The sequence below is a fragment of the Peromyscus maniculatus genome, chromosome 15 (genome assembly GCF_049852395.1).
Source record: "Peromyscus maniculatus bairdii isolate BWxNUB_F1_BW_parent chromosome 15, HU_Pman_BW_mat_3.1, whole genome shotgun sequence".
Taxonomy (NCBI): domain Eukaryota; kingdom Metazoa; phylum Chordata; class Mammalia; order Rodentia; family Cricetidae; genus Peromyscus; species Peromyscus maniculatus.
The window spans coordinates 7,719,292-7,739,021 of NC_134866.1; the positions used below are offsets into that span (position 1 = coordinate 7,719,292).

At 40.5% G+C, this 19,730-nt stretch overlaps 1 protein-coding gene and 1 long non-coding RNA gene across 4 annotated transcripts in view; one reads left to right on the forward strand and one right to left on the reverse strand.

The window, feature by feature from the left end:
* Sema5a (semaphorin 5A) overlaps positions 1 to 19,730 on the reverse strand; it is a 474,447-nt gene that overhangs the window by 196,658 nt on the left and 258,059 nt on the right. The gene's annotated exons all lie outside the window — the stretch shown is intronic.
* LOC121822692 (uncharacterized) lies at positions 9,049 to 15,519 on the forward strand. Its single transcript, XR_006063869.2, has 2 exons — positions 9,049 to 9,226; positions 15,013 to 15,519. It is a non-coding gene; the product is annotated as an uncharacterized LOC121822692 (long non-coding RNA).

The window sequence follows — 19,730 nt, forward strand, 5'->3', positions numbered from 1 at the left end:
ATAAATGCAAACCACTCAAGCTTTTCAATCCCATTCTCCAAACAAAGGCCATTCTCCTTCTCTTTTTACTTCCTACAAATGACATACATTTGTGCTGTAAAGTGATTCTTAGCCAAGTGACATTTTCTTCAATTGTAAAAGCTCCCAGGGGACAGGTTGATGGTGGTCATAACACATCTTTTTATGAGGCCTGATGTACAGATATTTCCCCAAACTCCATGCTTCACTGCCCTTCATACTTGACATTTGCTTTCAATCAACCTGTATTTCCTTATCAACATAGGCCATGTTCCTGTAATTATGCAGTTAAGCATACAGTTGTGCAGGAACACACACACAACTGGGCAAGTGCATGTGCATAGCCTAGTCACAATGCATCTGGTTTTAAAAGACGGCTATGAAGATAAAATGGAAGATATTACAACATAAATGCCATTTTCAATTCTAATAACCAAAAGCTTTTTAGAAAACTTCACTTAATAGCATGATGTGATGACACAGTCACTTAAAATTACGTTGAGTAATTTTGAGTTTACAATCAGTTTGAGTTTAGTTTAAAAAGCAATTACAAGTAGATACCACAAACAGACACACAGAGGTAATTCCATTGTTGGCAGTTTGCCTAAATTACAATAAACTATTCTTCCCGTGTTATTTACAAATATATAATTCTTCTTGCCTAAAAATGCCTAACATATCCCAATCCTCAGTGACAGCAAAACCATTACTTCAGAAATTTATGTGATTTTTATAAAAAATGAGTTTAAGATACTTTCCATTTGAACTTTAATAACACAGGTTAAAGCGTATATGAAATATTTAATATAATAATGTCATACATTTCTGAATGTGCTTTACACAATTGTTATTATCACAGCACCTGCCATTTTCAGCAATGGATTCATTAAGTCCTGAAACCGTAGAAGTCTGTGATTCTTCCTCTACCTTGCTGTGCCCAGCTGCCCAGAGCCACAGTGGTAGTTAAGTGATATCAAGTGTTAAAATGATAATACAGTGTGTGAGCCCCACCTCCCATTATCAAATGTCAGTCTCCCACATTTACTCATCCATTGTACAACTTCAAGGCATTCCCCACCCTTTCCTGACAGTGTTATCAGGGGACTCCAAACTCAGCACCTACCAGTGTGAACTTGATAGTTGGAATTCACCACTGTAACAGGTGTACTGAGGACAGAACCTTACAGAAAGCATTGTTATTCCGAAGAAACAGATTCGATGAGCTTAAGAATTAATAAGCTGTCCAAAGCCATGTGCCCAGCAGGTGAAGGGAAAGAGAACTGAGAGATGAGAGAAAAAACTGTTTCTCTCTCTCTCTCTCTCTCTCTCTCTCTCTCTCTCTCTCTCTCTCTCTCTCTCTCTCTCTCTCTCTCTCTCTGTGTGTGTGTGTGTGTGTGTGTAGCACACCCAGTGCCCGAGTGGAGGTCAGACAATCACCTCGTGTGTCAGTCCTTGCCTTCCATCTAATTGGAGACGGGATCTCTTCTTGTATCCCAGGCTAGCTGCCCTCCAAGCTTGCAGGAATACTCAGACCTCTGCTTCCTACCTTGGCGTGGAGTGCTGGCATTAACAACTCAATAACACCATGCAGATGTTCACATGTTTTCTGGTGTTCCGAACACAGGCCCTCATGCTTGTGCGGCAAGTTCCTTACCCACTGAGCAACCTCTCCAGTCCCCCATGCTCTCTCTTTTATCGTTGCCTGTTATTAGTAAAAAATTATAGATGGAGTGCCAGATGAATTAAAGTTGCTTCATCTCCATAAACCAAAGGGAATTTACAGCAAAATTAACTACAGCAGAATTCTAGACAGGAAATCTGTTTTCATGGTGATTTATTAACAAAAGTTGGTGTGGAAAATCATATTTGTTTGAAAATTTACACTCAATTCCTTAGCAATGCAAAGAGCAATCCTTTGCGTGAATTGTATGGACACCTAAAAACAAAATGTAACTGGGGCCGGTATAAATCAGTGGCTCTTAAACAGAGGCAATTTCATCCCCAGGAACATATGGGCATTTCTAGAGGCATCTTTATCAAGGTAAGTGCATTGAGGAGTTACAGGTACCTTCTGGGCAAAAGCCAGAGATGCTGATAAATATCCCATAATTCATAGGCATTCCGCCATAGCCAGGAGACTTCAAGCCAAGATCGCTCAAAAGGTCCAGGCTCTAGGGAATAATTGAGCTACATACACCCTGTCCCAGCATGGCCCGCCCTGACTATGACCATAGGCTGTTCTCGAGCTCCTCCAGCTCTAGTTCATGCCACACTCTAGAAGTTAATCACAGAGAGCCCCTCAACAGTGCTGCCACTACCATGGCTAATGTTTAACCTCCTAAATCTTGTGCCTAGAGAGACCTTGGAGTGTCTTGCTGTCTTAGAAGCATGCAGTCTATTTGCCAAAACAATTTACCTTATAATTTCTAAATTCCAGAAGACTGGAAATGAACAACTTAAAGAGATTCAGGAAATTACTTGCTTTTGAAGAAACACCTTTTACCTTAAAAGTGGCCATCTATCCTACCTCCTCATGTAGGGCCAGGAGAGAAACAAATGTTCTCTCACTTTAAATTGCAAGAGAGAATTGCCACAGTAGAAACACAAATGTGAACTTTAGAATGCGGGTTTTTCAAGATTCTAGTTTCACAGTGACTGGGTAGGTAATCGGTAATTGCTACTTTTAGCAACAGTATGAATCTAATTTGTGTTTTGAAATTCAAATTCTACATGATTCTTGATCTCAGTTGGCTACAGTGTATATAAGTATATTTTTGCTTGCCTATCTCTTGGCATTATTTGATTATATAACATCTTTTGTTATTTTCCTTTTCATTTTAATAATTAAGACTAATTTAAGTCTGCTGCATGCACATTAACTACAGCTCATATTGCATTTTAATCCATAAGATTAAAAGAGGTTAACCTAGTTTTATTGGACAGTATCTCCAGGGAATCACATTATATGTATTTAGTAGATTTGAATGGGAAGCAATTTTTTTAAAATTCAAAGACCATCCCATGTTTTCTATGATTCTAAGTAGAGCCAGCAGAAAAGATAATAGTCTCCATTTGCTAAATAAAAATGTATATCAACCAGTGAAACACATGATCACTGACCCCTACTGAAGGGAAGTTTAATGAGAAGATCATTGGTTAAGTATTTATTTATTTATTTATTTATTTATTTATTTATTTATTTATTTTTGGTAATCTTCCATGTTTATTTCAATTTACTCCATTTATAGTTACACTTGTAATCAAGACGACAGGCAGTATCTGATGATGCTGGGGCACAAATACCAGTGTACTCTCTAAACTATTGGATGTTTAATCAAATCAGAACTTATTTAAATGTTAGTTTAAAAAAACCTTCTACTTAAAACTTTGTCATTGGTAAATTAGAACAAAATCTAGGGAAATTATGAATTCAAATAGGGATTTTCCTCCAACATATATTTGGGGAAATTTATTTTCAGCATAACTGGCCTATGAGACTAGCTTCTAACTGCATCTAGAGGCTTCAATGTTTCAGAGGATGCAAAACCACTATGCATTTCTTTAATGTGCAAAGTGATGAAAGCAGGTTAAGTATTTAAACTTACAAATACGACCATGCTATTTTTCAAGGGGTTATTACTGGGTCAAGAAAACAGAAAAGTAACCATACAAAGAAATGGAGTTTATAAATAGCAAATATTTCCCAACATTATAAAAATACTAGCAAATAAAATACAGTCAATTTCTAATTTCTTTGGTTATATACAGGCTATAAATATCTTTGGGACGGTCCAATTGATCCTCAAACATATTATCTATAATATATAGCCATCTGCATCAAACAGATGAGGTACCAACTGGTAAAATATCAGTTCCTTGAAACCAGTTAGGTGTGACATATTTATAAAGAGTCCTGCCGACATCAGGCTGAGAGTATGTGTGACAAAGCTCTCAGTATTATGTTCTGAGTTTCTGTGGAAGTGGGAGATTCTTTGTGTTCTATTAAAACCATTCTTTCTACAAATGCAGCTTTTCAAAAATTAAAGTATGGAAATTCTCAAAAAAATAAAAAGAAATAAAAAGAAAAAAAATCCATTGACCAAAAGTGAGTCCTTTACACAGAAACTCTGCTTTCATGTTGGACTGTCATCTCAACAAATTGTGAACAATTATTCCTGGTGCTGAGGAGTTAGCAGCCACAAGCACCTTATGAGAGTGGACCTAAGCCACCATGATCTGCTTCCTTATATAAAAAGTAAATTGGAGGCAGATGTGCACAAGGGAAGACGGTGTGAAGATATTCTGGAGGAGCTGGCCAAGGGATTGAGTTCTGGGTCCATAAGCCAAGTGTAAAACCAAAACTTATAGCCACTGGAAGCAGGAGGGGCAGAAGGATTGGCCTGGACCACTCTGGGAAGATGTGGTCCTAGTAAGACCCCAAATGGCTCCTGGATGATGAGACAGTGGATTCCCATCTAAGTGATCTAGTTGTCACTACTTTATTACAGCTTGCCTAGGACCATACTATAGATGGGTAGAATAGAAGAATCATAATCCAATTATCCTATTTTAATCTTTATCAGCTCTTTCCCAAGTAAAATATAAAATCTGGGATAGTAAACAGTGATTTGGTAATGATGAATATTAAATATGAAATCTGTTATATTTGGCACAGATTTTGAACAGGGTTTGAATAAAAATATCTGAAGATTAAAGTTCACTTTTACTATCTCTGGGAGAGTAGCTGAAATGTGTAAATAGCATAGGAGCTTTAAAGAAAAATGATAAAATGAAAATAATTTTAAGTTGCCTCTATATGATCTTCAAATGTCATTATCATCAATATTTTAGTAACAAACTTCTATTCTGCCCAATAGTGAAAGAAAGCTACTAGTCTAGGTAAATTCATCCCTCATGGAGCTACTAGGAAAGTATAATACTTTTAGTGAGTCATTTAGACAAACCGTGTAAAGCAAGCCACAGACGACCAGCCATTCAAAAAGCACACAGTGAGTTAGAATTTTTATAACTTCAATATCAATTAATCACTGATGGTGACATTGACTGGTAAAGACTCAGAGGGAGTGGGGTGTGGGGTGTTTACCTACCAATCCCATAGCTCTCCAGAGTTTTCTTGAGTGCAAGCAGCAGGAAATATTAGATAGAAGCATTTAGATTGTGGAGATATACAGAAATATAATACAGAATATACAAAAAAATATACAGAAAATACAGGATAGCCTCGAGAGGGCCTGGAACTTATTCCAATGGGCCCTGACTGTCTCTGTCTCAGGGAGACATGCCAAGGGGTGGAGCAAAAGATCTCCCCCCAGCACAGCCAAGTGCAGACCATCTCAGACACCTGCACTCAGGTCCGAGGTCCTAATCATCCTCTATTCGGACCTGCTGGGTAAAGCCACGAGGAACCTGAAAATGGGCTCCCACAGTGGGGCACACACTGATAGCTGCTGGACACTCATGTCTCAACATTTTAGAGCTGCATCATCCCTTGGAGTTCACCTGGCAATTGCAGTTAGCCCTTTTATGGTACAGAAAAGCTGATTAGAACAGGAAAACTGATTGATGAACCAGTCTGGCATTAAAGGGGTTAATTAAGACAATGCATGGCAGAGTTATCAGGAGACTGAAGTCAATGGATTCTGAGCTGAAGAAAGGCCAAGGAGACACAACTAGAAAGCCTGAGTGCAGCTGGAAGAGATCTGGCAGAATCTAGGTCAGAGGCAAGTTGGGCGTGAAAAATTCAACGGAGTCTTCAATGAAAACTGTTCCCCATAGGCTTGTGAATTTGAGTGCTTGGTCCCCTGTGGGTGGCACTGCCTAGGGGAGGTTATGAACCTTTAGGAGGTGGATCCTTGCTGAAGGAAGGGCATCATTAGGGGGTGGGGTTTAAAGGTTTAAACTTTATTCCACCCCTTGCTGTCTCTGCCTCCTGTGCAAGGACAGAAATGTGGTCAGCCAGTTTCCAGCACCGGATACCATGACAGGCCTTCCCCTGCCACTCTGAACTCTCTACCCTCCTGGAACCATAAGTTAAAATAAACCCTTCCCCACTGGAGGGACTTGCCCCCAAGGCAGTTTGTCACAGCAACAGAATAACTGATACAGCAACCTTGCTTCGAGGAATTCTGTCAGAGGCAACCACTCTTCTTAGCAGCTCCCAGTCCACTGTGGATTCTGAGCAGGAAGCAGGGAGGGTCTCTGCCGGAGGAGTTGGCAGGAGAGCCCCACCAATGTTCCAAGTAGGACTTGGCAGGAGCCAGGCTCCAGGGTCCACAATGGGCATCCCTTTATGTATAGACTCTGGACAAATTTTGTTATTTGCAAACACTTGTCACTCGAACAGATTTTAGGAGGGAAGGCATTGTTGTGTGACACCTCTCTCTGACCTCTCCTGAAAACATAACAAGTCAGAGCCGATTCACAAGGAAACCGTGGCAATGTTCACGGTGAAGGCTGCAGACAGGGGCACTGAGTGCCCGCTTCTCCCCTTGTGAGACTTAGCTAGAGTTGTGTAGTGGGTAAGCCATTCCAACCCCCATTGAGGCTTTGGTAACTGTCACGCCTACAAGGCGGGGCCAAGGGAGGACCCTGAAGACCCAAGATCTGGATGCATGCACCAGCCCTCTTGGTTCCTGGACCCTGGACACTGGAGGTAGACCGAGCAGAGTTCTCCAGAGAACACCTCCGGACTGTGTCATACCTTTCCCAGACCCTGTAAACTATCCCTTCATGTGTAAGTTACCCCACAAAATAAACCTCCCTTTTAACTATGTGGAGTGGCCTTAATAATTTCACCAATAGAGTTGCACCAGAGCAGGTGAACTGTCACTAGAGAGTTCTCAAGGGCCTGGTTTGGGTGACAACCTGAGGTACCCAACACTGCCACAGATGGAAGCAACATTCCGAGAGGAAAGGGAAGCTTGGGACTGAAACTGCCCCACACCTATCTCAGAGACTTGGAAATCCTGCAGCGTCCTCTGGGTGGAAGGGTGAGCCTAACCTTGCCTCCATTGGGAGGCCCTTCAGAATCAGGTTCCAGGGTGTCTGAGGCTAATAGGTTCTCAGGTAACATAGTCAGAGAATGCATCCAAAGAAAGGTCCTGGGTGGGCTGCAGATACATTCACATTCCACAGCACTCTGGTTTATCCAGAGACATCATTCCTCCCACTTCAAGTCTGAAGAAGGCAGAATCCACATAGGTTCCTGGGCCCTCCAGTTCCCCGCTGCTGTGGAATAATCCTTTTGTACACTGTAGCTATGTACTTCTTTCATTGTTGATAAAAATAAAAGGCTGATTGGTCTATAGCTGGGCAGGAAGAGATTGTGCGAGATAGTCCAAGGCAGACAGAATGCTGGGATGAAGAAGGATGGAGAGTCACCAGCCAGATGCAAAGGAAGCAGAACATGTAGAAAATGAGTTAAAAAGCTATGAGCCACATGGCAGCACATAGATTAATAGAAATGGGTTAATTTAAAATGTAAGAGGTAGCTAGTAACAAGCCTGAGCTATTGGCTAAGCACTTATAATTGATAATAAGTCTCTGATTCAGTTACTTGGGAGCAGGCAGTCAGGACAGGAAACTTCTACCAACAGCCTGCTTCTCTTGTCTGACTTTCTCCCAGCAAGCATTTATTGCCTCAGTTATGGAAGGCCCACACTTCACCTCCAGATGTTTCTCTGAAGAGACATTGGTTATATCTGGAAAGATTTTTTTTTATGTAACAATGGCATCAGAAATGTTGCCTCTTCTACCTTGTATCTGACAGTGCACAAAAGAGTCCCCGAGAACATTGAGAGTTGTCATGGATGTCTATGTTGGTCAAGGAGACAGACATTCAAAGAGGAAAAACCTTTTTGTATATTCCTGTAAGCCTGACCCAAAGAGATGCCTCATGTCACCAGAAGTTGCTAGGATCTCTTTCAAAGAACTAAGCATAGAGCCAAGAGAGGTTTCCTAAGGATTGTCCTCTATGTTGTCTGTACTAGTGTGGAGAACACCTCCCAAAGACACACTCATTTGGAATCTGTCAATGTGAGCCTATTTGGAGGAAGAGTCATTGCATGATAGTTATACAAAGGACCCCACAGTAAGATCATTGTGACTTAATGTGGTAGATCTATCTCCAGTGACTTGTGTCCTAAAAGGAGATGGAGACTTGTGATACCCAGACACACGGAGACGTTCCTGTGGAGATGGTGGGAGAGCTGGTATAATGAGTGAAATAACAGCAAGGAACATCTAGAGCCAGAGCGGCTGAACAAGTCAACCATGACCTCCATCCTGATTTCAGACTTCTGGTGTCTACAGCTGAGAGAGAATGGGTCTGTGCAGTTGTTAGCCACAGACTTTGTGATACTTTGTTACGGCAATCTTAGGGACACATTATTCTATAAGGACATTGTATTCAGATTTAGTTTATATTCTTTCTGAAGACCAAGCCTAGTTTGACTATGAATTCCACATAAATTATATTTGTAAGTTAAGTGTGTTGCTGATGAGCTAAATGACTCCCACAAGCAACGATGAATTCCAGCAAAAGAAATTCACACATGATGCATAACACTGACGACAGAGTCTGATTTCAAAGAGCTGACAGATTACAGGGAGCAAACTTACCTCTCTAAGTTATGTGAACAGTGCCAACAGTGCCAGAAAAACCACCTTAGGAAATTTAATATGACTGTTCTTCAGAATAAAAAAAAAACATTACCCAAGCCCTCAAATATCCCTTCTGGCAGGTGTTAAAAATTTCAATTGGGAATAGCATGAGTCAATATAATAATAATAATAATAATAATAATAATAATAATAATAATAATAATAATAATAATATTGTGTAACTGAAAAGCAGAACTTGTGAAAACAAGATTCCAGTCCAGACAAACCCACATAATTCAAAGTATCCTTCAATGATTCTGGGCAGCCAGTTCCTAGAAACAATGACCTCTGTTGATTCTAATTCTAGAACAGACTCCCCATAGTGACAAGAGGGTTGCAAGGTGCCTAGAGCCGGTGCCATCTTTCCAGCGTAGGTCCGCAAAACAAAGAGCAGCCCAGGTTCTGAAGGGCACATTGCAGTGTCATTAACAAGAACTGATTAGGTAATTTTGCATCGTTTACAATACCTCCAGACCAAGAAAATCTGTGTAATTTTTTTTCACTGACTTGTCCAACTGAAAAACAGGTATATGAGTTGACAGTGCCTTCTGTGAAAAATTACCATAATCATGGCGGTGTAAGTGAAAGTAATTATATTCTCTGGAAGTTCTGGGGAGAAGTCAGAAATCAGTATTACAGGGGCAAACTCAAGAGGCTGGCAGAGCTGTCCTCCTTCAGGATGCTTGAGACAATAACTCTTTCTTGCCCCTTTAGGCTCTAGCTGCTGCCATGATCTTACTCTGGACCTATCATTTCAATCTTCATTCAAGGACTTTTCATGTCCCTGTGAATACCCCCCAGGTTTCTGGATTTTTGTGTAATTCTCCCCTACAGAGCTTTCAGAAATAGTACTGAGCTGTACTTAGGGGCCACAGAGGTACTCCAGGATGCCCCTTCCATCTCAAGCTTCTTAATGGGGTCCCATACACAGTCACATTCCAGGTCCCAGGGACTAGGGCACAGTATCTATTGAAGGAACACCATTTTCCTGTCTGCTGTAGTGTGTCCTTGATAATACTGTGAGCAGCACAGGACCCTGAACATCCTGGGAAGACCAGAAACATGGAAGAACAGATACCCTAGACACACTGATACTTGTTGCTCAGTTAACCTGGCTGCTGTTTTCCAGATACATGACTATCCCTACAAACTTGAAGCAGCACTGGGACCATACCGAATCCAACACCTGCTTCTCCTTTACAGTGGGGCCAAAAAGCTAGTGACTAAGACAACACATCTCACATCCCACTTATTTCTATGCACGTATCACTTCTGCTCACAAACCTGGCTCATTCATAGTAGGGCTTAGTACAGATGTCATGGACCATCAAGATGTGGGTCTCAGAGCAGAAGCAGAAAAACTACCATTGGTGCTGGAGACACTTAGAAAAAGAAAAGCCATTTTAAACTGATGCCAAATCAGTTGCTGTAGAAATTAGAAGTCTCAAGTCCACTTGCTGCATATAGAGGGATGTACGTGGATGGTAAGGGGCAAGAGACAAACATCATTCAGCATTTTGACCCAAAGTCTAGATGAGAGGACATGAACCTTTGACAAACTATAATTATAATGCAGAAAAAAAGTTTCAAATCAGGTGTGAAAATTTTGCATTTCTTCATAAACTTGTAAATTATGCATCCATGTGCACAGATAACAACACAGACGGATGGCAAATTGGGAAATTATATAAAATATGAAAAGAAGATCCAAACCATGCAAAACATAGACATGGCCTCTTAACATTTACTTTAGGAGAAGGAGAGGGAGAGAGGGAGGGAATGAGGAAGGGTGGGAGGAATAGAGAGAAAGAGAGAGAGGGAAGGAGGGAGAGAGGGAGGGAGGGGGAGGGAGGGAAGGAGGCAGAGGGAGATAGAGAAACGGGTAAGAAGAGAGGAAGTGAATACACAGGGTCAATTTGACAAGATGGACTGCTTTTTGTATTTCCTAATCATACATATCAGGTCCTAAAATGTCTCCATAATACACAGTAAATAAAAAGAATCTGAAACATAAGGGTTAAATCATTGAGGGTATGGATTATTTTTCATCACATTTTTTTAGAGCACACTTTTATGGTTGATATTTAGTCAGACTTGAAAGAAGGCAAAATCAAACATTGACAACTACATTTAACAAACCCTATAGACTTACAAAAGGAAATGGGGAAGCTCGCTTGCTTTTAGCCTGATGCTCAAAGACACACAGAGGGGAAGGCTGGGCTTGGCTGAGGCAAAGCATCCCATTCAGAAGACAAAAATGACTTGTTGGGGAAAAATAAAGTAGACATCATGGAAAATTGATAGTATCACAAACTATAATAAAGCCCTAGAAACCACATGTAGATAAATACTGGAATCTTTATATTCTGCACAAATTTGCTCTCATTGCTTATATTCCAAACACATTACCACCTGTGAAATTTGCATTTGGGGCACACTTTTCCAGTGTGTCTACTTTCTCCAATATAGTTTTCCATCCCCATCTCCCCAGGGTAATTTGTATTGCATTGCTGTGTTTTGAACTGATAAAAAATAATCTTGATAGAAATTGCCGCTCTCCCACTCTGAACCTGTGACATGGGTAAAAACACATGTCCTTCATAAAGCCAGTTTCAGAAAGCATCTAATTTCTTTTAATTTTTTAATGAATTGTATGCATGAAATAGACTTCATTTTCTGCAATCTCTTTTTGGATGTGTTTGCATCATTTCATCTCAGCCTTTGCGTGTCTTATTGACAGAGTAGCTTCTTCTTATTATTACTTTCACTAATGTTAACCCTGAACTTAATTTAAAATAAATCTATATGATATGAAAAAAATGAATGGCATATACTGGCTAAGCTGTAGTTTATCTATTATTGGCTCAGAGTACAAACTCTGAATCTTTAACTGGTTAGTTTTAATATTTCTCTTGAAATCTAAACAATAATGCCAGCTACTATGTGTAGGCTTTTATTAAGTTGGAAATATCACTTACTCCTTTAAAATCGACTTCATTTCCCTATAAACACACTCTCCATTTCCCAAATTCTCAATACTGATCTAGCTTAATTCTGTTTAGACATGCTGTATTTACCCACCTGCAACTATGTACTGTAAATATTACACACAGATGGTCCTGGAAACAAGGCATGACTGCGTTTTCCTCGGAATAACCTTTCTCCATGGAGTTAACATCCACGCTGTGTATGTAATCACTTCTGGTCTGTCTCAGGAGCACACTTGCAAGTTGCCTTTTCCTAAACACATGCTCACAGCTCCGGTATTCATGGTCCTGGGTTCCCTGGAGAGCAGCTCCTGGTAGTTCTGTTGCCCATGCTGCCCTCGGGCCTGCAGTGCCTGCCTCTGACTCCACCCTGTGTGCACCCAGGCATCTTCTTTCTTTGCCAGTGGAGTCTGTATTTCTGGGACTTAATGTCCTAATCACACACTGTTCACATAGGTCCCTTAATTTTTTTTTACGTTTTATTGAAAATGGATTTTTTTTCCCCTTCACGTAATGTATTCTGATTACAATTTCCCCTCCCTTGACTCCTCCCTGTTCCTCCCCACCTCCCTGCCCATCTGGATCCACCCTATTTCTGTCTCTCATTAGAAAACAAAAGAGGCTTCTAAGGGATGATTAATCCAATATAAGGATATAATATGATAAAGCAAAACTAACACATTAGAATAGGAAAAAGCAAACAGAAGGAAAAGAGCCCAAGAAAAGGCACAAGAAACAGATATAGATGCAAAGACTCACTTGTTGCACACACTCAGGAAACCCATAAAAATACTAACTGGAAGCCATTACACACACACACACACACACACACAGAGACACCACACACACACACACACACACACACACACACACACACACACACACACACACAGGGCCTGTAGGATAAAAAAGAGAATATATATATTGAACAATAAAGTGGAATAAAACAAAAAAAAAAGAAAGAAAAAAGGAAAGCCCCCGACAGCACATGAGAAGACAAGGAACGTCTGAAGATGCCACTGAGCTCATTTTCTGTTGGTCATCCACTGATGGGCAGACAGCCTACCTTCAGAGCAGTTAGTTTCCCCAGTGAGACACTTTTAGAGAAAACTAAATTTTCATTTGCAATTGGTTTTCAAATAGCGATAGTAGGGCACAGGCATGTGTCCACTTCTCCTTTCAGCTCTAGGACCCATCTGATGCAGACCCATGCAGGCGCTGTGTGTGCTGCCTCAGCCTCTGTGAGTTTAGGTGTGCATCCATCATGTCGACTCAGAAGGCCTTCTTTCCCTTGTGTCCTCTGACACTCTTCCTGCTCCCTTTTCTCCCAATTTCCCTGAGCTCCGAGGGAAGGGATTTGATGGAGATATCACAGGTACAACCACGTGTTCCAAGGTCTCCCACTCACTGTGTAACATCTGGCTATGGGTCTCTGTATCTATTCTCATCTGCAGCAGAAGGAAGCTTCTCTGATGAAAACTGAGCAAGGCAATGATCTGCTTCCTGGCTGGAAAGGAGTCTCTTGATTTCCCATCTCACAGTCTTTGTTCCTCTTTGGGGAGTTTTGTGGTGGTAATCTAATTGTACTGAATTATTATTTTGATTGTATGTTAATAAATAAAGTTGTCCGGGGGTCAGAGCTATTAGAGCCATAGCAAGAGTGTGGCGGTGGTGGCACACGCCTTTAATCCCATAAGATCTCTTTGTGTTCAGGGATATAGCCAGCATTAGAGACATATGCCTTTAAGACCTAGGGGGCTGTACATTCAGACAGTGACGAGGCAGTCATGTGTTTGGGTTTACAACCAATGAGAAGGCAGAACAACATACTATAAAAAAACGAACCGACAGGAAGTAGGTCTCTTTTCGCGAAGCTGGGACAGCAGGAGGAAGGGTGAGATTTTAGCTCTGAGCTCTGACCTCTCGGCTTTCTCTTTTACATTGTTTCTGTGTTTCTTATTTAATAAGACGGTTGGTTACATCTACAGAGTTTATTAAATTTATTAACCGGTATTGTCAAGCTTATGATCATATACTTTAAAATGGCATCTGAAGGCTTTTCAAATAAATTGAGTATTTAAATATTTTTTCTCGCTGCTCTATGAGTGCATTTGATTCTCATTCTCTCTCTCTCTCTCTCTCTCTCTCTCTCTCTCTCTCTCTCTCTCTCTCTCTCTGTGTGTGTGTGTGTGTGTGTGTGTGTGTGTGCTGTCTAAAATTTCCTCAGATATGTTAAACAATGTCATTTGAAGCCAATTTCTGCTAACTTTGCTGGTTGGGCTAAATACAAGCATTGTTCTACTGTTTAAGTCTGTCATAGGGTCTGCCTCTTCCTGAATCCACTCTGCTTTCCTGCACCGACAGAATAGAGATGAAACACCTTGAGAGTGGATTCTCTCATTTTTTAGGGGAGAGGAAGATGACACACAACTACTTCAGTCAAGTAGGGACTGAATGAATCTCAGACAAGGTTTAGCCCATGTAGCATGAATTGTTAGAAGGTCTTATTAATAAAAACAAACCGGGAGCCAAGTATTGGGGTGAATGTGAAAGATCAGAGAAACAGAACCAGCCACAGCTAACTTAGCCTCGCCAATTCCTCAGCTGATCCTGTTTTCTCAAACTGGAAGCCTCTGAGTCTTCATCTGAATTGATCTCAGCTGAACTGCTACTAAAAGCTAAAAGCTTAAAAAAGCTCTAGTTCCTGGTCCTCATACCTTATATACCTTTCTGCTTCCTGCCATCACTTCCTGGGATTAAAGGCATATGTCACCATGCCTGGCTGTTTCCAGTGTGGCCTTGAACTCACAGAGATCCTGATGGATCTCTGCCTCCAGAATGCTAGGATTAAAGGTGTGTGTGCCACCATTTTCTGGCCTCTATGTCTGTCTAGTGGCTGCTCTGACCCCAGATAAGTTTATTAGGGTGCACGATATACTGGGGAACACAATATCACCACAAGCCTGCGAGTTTGATCTTCAGTGGACCCTTTATCCATTATTCCACTCTCCAAGCTTTAGTTACATAAAATCATCTGTGGTTTAAAAATATTAAATGGAAAACTTCCAGAAAAAAATTAATAAGTCTTTTAAGGAATTTTGAAACTTTCCCTCTTAATTTTTAATTCTTTTTTAAGACTAAAATATGATTATATCATTCTCCCTCCTCCCTCCAGTCTTTCCCATGCCCTTCCTTCCTCCTGCTCTTTTCAAATCCATGGCATTTTACTCTGTAATTATCATTGTTACATAATGCACATAAGCAAATAAATATATAAATGTAACCTGCTGCATCTAATTAGTGTTGCTTATATGTGTATTTTTAGGACCAGGAAGTCTACAAGACTGTCTTCTGTATATGACAGGGAAACTACACCCACAAAATCTCAACAATATGGCTGCTTAAACAAGACCTGAACAATCCCGACACCAGCTGACATGCTGACTGCTGACGTGGGAAAGGAAAATTGCACCAGGCTGAGCCCATGGATGGCTCTTCATCTACAGGCAATTAACAAGTGCCAAGAGGGGAAGAATGAGACTTCCCCAGAGTTAAGCACACTAAAGGATCACAATCGTGAAATCCATGCTTTCTCCCTGGATGCCATCTTTGACATGGTTTCTCCTATGTGCATGAGGGTAATCTCCCACCTCTGAGCTGCTTACCATATGTCTCAGTTATGACAGAGACAGAGGCGGCTTGAGGGTGCCTGCCACCTATTTGGAGAGGGAGAGACAAAGTTCGCATACCTCACATGCTTTTGTCACAGCATATTCTTATAATTGTATGAATTCTCATCTGGGTGTATAAATAAACTAGTGTGTGGTGTATGCATGTGTATGAGGGAGTGAGGGGATATATGAATTTGATACACCCTTGGAGGCCAGAACTCAATATCAGATGCCCTCCAACATCATTTTCCACCATCTTGTATTATTATTTGTTTGTGTGTTTTCTAGACTTTGTTGATCTGGGATCCTCATTTCTCAACCCCAAATATTGGGATCATGAGCACATGTACAAGTCCACCTCTTATGTGGGGCCTGGGGATCCAAAATCAGGTCTTAATGTTCATATAGCAAACACTTCAGGCTTTTGGTGATCTCCCCAGCCAACTGGACTATTTTGCTTTTGCCAATCAGTCACTATGCTGAATTTATGAACTAAACTTACTATGTGGGAAAACCCATTATTTACAGAATTTGTTGGGCCCAGGTCATTCACTCACTGGGTGACTTGGAATATATTTCACTTGGATAAAGGGTGTTACCAATGCTTCTCATCCATCCTAGTTCCTAAGCTCTGGCTTTTCTAGTTTCAATCAAGAATACACTTGGAATTTATACCCTCAGAATTTCAGTAACATAGCTAATTAATTTTACCGTTTTAGGCTAGAAATTCTATAGCTGAGCCCTCATAATTTCAAAGTTTAGTATTTATTACAAGAAAGAGGTATCATGTGTTCACAATGAATTGAGACTCCAGTGCACATCTTTACGGCCCTTGTCAATATATGGTTCCTCTTTGTCAGAGGCAGCTGTCTCATCAAGACTTAGTTTCTAAAGTAACCCAACATAGTTTTATCCTGTTTTAGTTTCTTCTGTAAGGTAATGACCTTTAAATCTTTTCTATTGCTCCAACATGACATATCTGGTGAGAGCCATGGTACTCACTGACATTTGGTCTTCCATCTCGCACAGAATTGCTACAGCACTTTGTTGAATGCCATGCAATGTAGGGCTTTTAATCTGTGTGGTTTTGTATTCTTTGCACTGTTCCTCTTTCTTCTGAAGTAATTATCTCTGGCTGTTATCTAGCATACTTAATGTATTTTAGTTTACAATTTTCCACATTCAGTTTACAAAGAGAGGATGCATCCTGTTCTTGAAAATCTTCACACCCATCATCTATCTATCTCTCATCTATCTAGCTGGCTAGCTAACACTCTCTCTCTCACTATATATATACATATATATGTGTGTATGTATATATATATATATATATATATATATATATATATTGTATATACTCAAAATGTAAAGACTTCTTAAAGGACATACATTCATATATGTGTATATAAACATATATTATATTGTAATATATTACATATATTATAAACATATGTATACACGTGTTCCCTTTCTTATGTTTCTAGATGTTTCCATTGTTATACAACAGTTTTAGAATTAACCTATGTGTTGACAAAAAGGTGGTCACACAGTTTTCTTTCCACTATCTTCCTTTTTTTTTTTGGTTTTTCGAGACAGGGTTTCTCTTGTGTAGCTTTGCGCCTTTCCTGGAACTCACTTGGTAGCCCAGGCTGGCCTTGAACTCACAGAGATCCACCTGGCTCTGCCTCCCGAGTGCTGGGATTAAAGGCATGCGCCACCACCGCCTGGCTCACTATCTTCAATCATAGATATATTTTCTTGAAACTCAGATATATTTTAATTTTACCTATTTATTCAAACGACGCTTGAAATTATTTTAGCAAAGAGCTATGTAAGTACTCCTTGGAAATTATTGATAACATCCTAAATATTTATGTCCATGTTTGAACAGAATATACTACTCTCAGTAGGCAATGTCTTCATTCAAACTTCTCTGTGTGTTCTCTAGAGCATATTTACAGAAAAGTTGAGGATGCCTAAAAGTTGAATATGGCTGCATTAAAATAAAAAGTTAAATTTCTTAGTCAATCTATGTAGCGTCATGTGGTATCACTTAGTGTCCTAGGGCTACTATTCTTGTGATCAAGTACCATGACCAAAACAACCTGGGGAGGAAAGGGTTTATTTCATTCACAGTTCCATATAATAGTTTATCATCAAAAGCAGTTAGGGCAGGAACCTGGAGGCAGGAGCTGATGCAGAGGACATGGGGTGGGGGGTGCTGCTTATTAGATTGCTTATTGTGGCTTCATCAGCCTGCTTTCCTATAGGATCCAGGACCATCAGCCCAGGATGGCACCACTCCCAATGGGCTGGGTCCTCCCCCATCAACACTAATTAAAAAATGCCTTACATCCCGAACTTATGAAGGCATTTTCTCAATGGAGCTTCCTTCCTTTCGGATGTCACTAGCTTTTAGTCAAGTTGACATCAAACTAGCTGGAACACTTGGTAAAGGGGTGATAGCACCAAAGCCAGTGAGACTTGATGTGCATAGACTGAGCATTTTTATCTAATAAAGAAGTAACATGCATACTATTAAAGCATCAATGGAGGGCATGGTAGAAGTCGTGTTTGACAGACATGCCCAGATAGAACGGTGCCCAGTACAACTGTATCCACAGCTTCTCTGTCTACTTCTATTGTGGTCTAGGTAAATCTATGACGACAAAACACTCATGGGTTCACAGTCACCAGATGAAGAGTTTCAATCCACTCACTCCACAGAGTGTCAGGGAGGTGTGACCCATGTTTTTTCATTTATTTTTCTCTTGGACTTTTCTTTTTTACTTACCCTCTAGGTAACTAGAAACCTCTAGCTTCCACCATGTATAATCTCTGGCCCATATAAGAAGTGTACTATTAAAGTTAGAAACAGTGGGGTTTCCTTATCTATCAGTATCAGCATCTGGGAAGAGACAGGATGGGAAAGGAAATGGAAACAGGGCAGAGAATTCCAGCCCGCACATCCTCCAGCAGTTATGTCAGATACCAGGCCCTTTTGAAAAGGAGAGCAAAAATGTATTCAGATAGTTGAATCAACCCTCCATTTACCTAGAGCCAGAGATTGTCAGACAGTGTTTGCTATTGGCTTATAGACATTTCCTGACCTCTTTTCATGAAACTAAATTATCTACACAGCTGAAGAAAAACATGCACGTATATTCTATCTATCATCTATCTATCTATCTATCTATCTATCTATCTATCTATCTATCTATCTATCTATCATCTATCTGTCTGTCTGCCTATCTGCCTATCTATCTATCTATCTATCTATCTATCTATCTATCTATCTATCTATCTATCTATCTATCACCTATCTCTTTATCTGAGGCTGTGTGAAAAGCAGAAATTCACAAATGGCCAGACACAAAGACATAAAACTCCTTCATTTACTTCACTTGTTTTGATGACGGGCGTTTTGTTCTTGTGCGTTTGTTTGTTTCTTTTGAGCAGAGGTGACTGTGTAGTAAGGGTCTAGAATACTGAACAAACTTAAATAATATTCCTGAAAACTTTGAGCAGTATCCATTACACTGGATGAATTGGCACCTTGCCCGGGTCTGTGTACAGACCAGAGCACCCTGTCATTGGCTGAGACTCTCCCCACTTCTGGGGAATTACTCTTGGCTGATAAGAGTCACTGCACTGGAGAGTTATGTCACTTTGTCTCCAAACACAGCAAGACATAGGGTTAATTGAAGGGCATCAGGAACTGTGTGTAAATGGCTATCCTCTTTGCCCCAGCAGCATGAGCCTTGGGCTGATTTGTGGTCCTTATTGCCCTGTGTAATCTGGCTGAGGGTGTGCTCCCGCTCTGAGAGCAGCTTGGCCGGTTCCTTTTCTTGGCAATCTTCTCCAGTCCTCACCTGCTGAATCCTTACCTTCAATAGACGACACATCTGGATCCTTGTGTTAGAGGAGGGTCCAGGGACCCTGACCTTAAATTGCAGTATAAATGACAATTACACAGTAACATCTGCAGTTATAAAACAGGGGTCAATATAGGTAGCGTCACAAACGGTTCAAATGAGTACAGTACTAGATAGAGATGAAGCAGCCAGTTCATCTGAAGTCCTCCATACCCTCACTTGACCACACATGAATTGAACACCTTGATGCAGACACCTGTGCCCTGAGCCTGAATTCATCAATAAGATTAAATTGGACACAAACCTTAGCAATTCTCTACAACTGAGATGTTGCTTTCTAACAGCCGAATGCAAGGTAGGGGCACAATAAATGTGTGATCATTCTTATTGCCGTGATTGACATCATTATTTCACCATGATTACAACTTTAAAACTCTACCAAATAAACAGTACACCAAGTTAATGGGGACTGCTTTCCTTAAAGATGCAGAAACAGG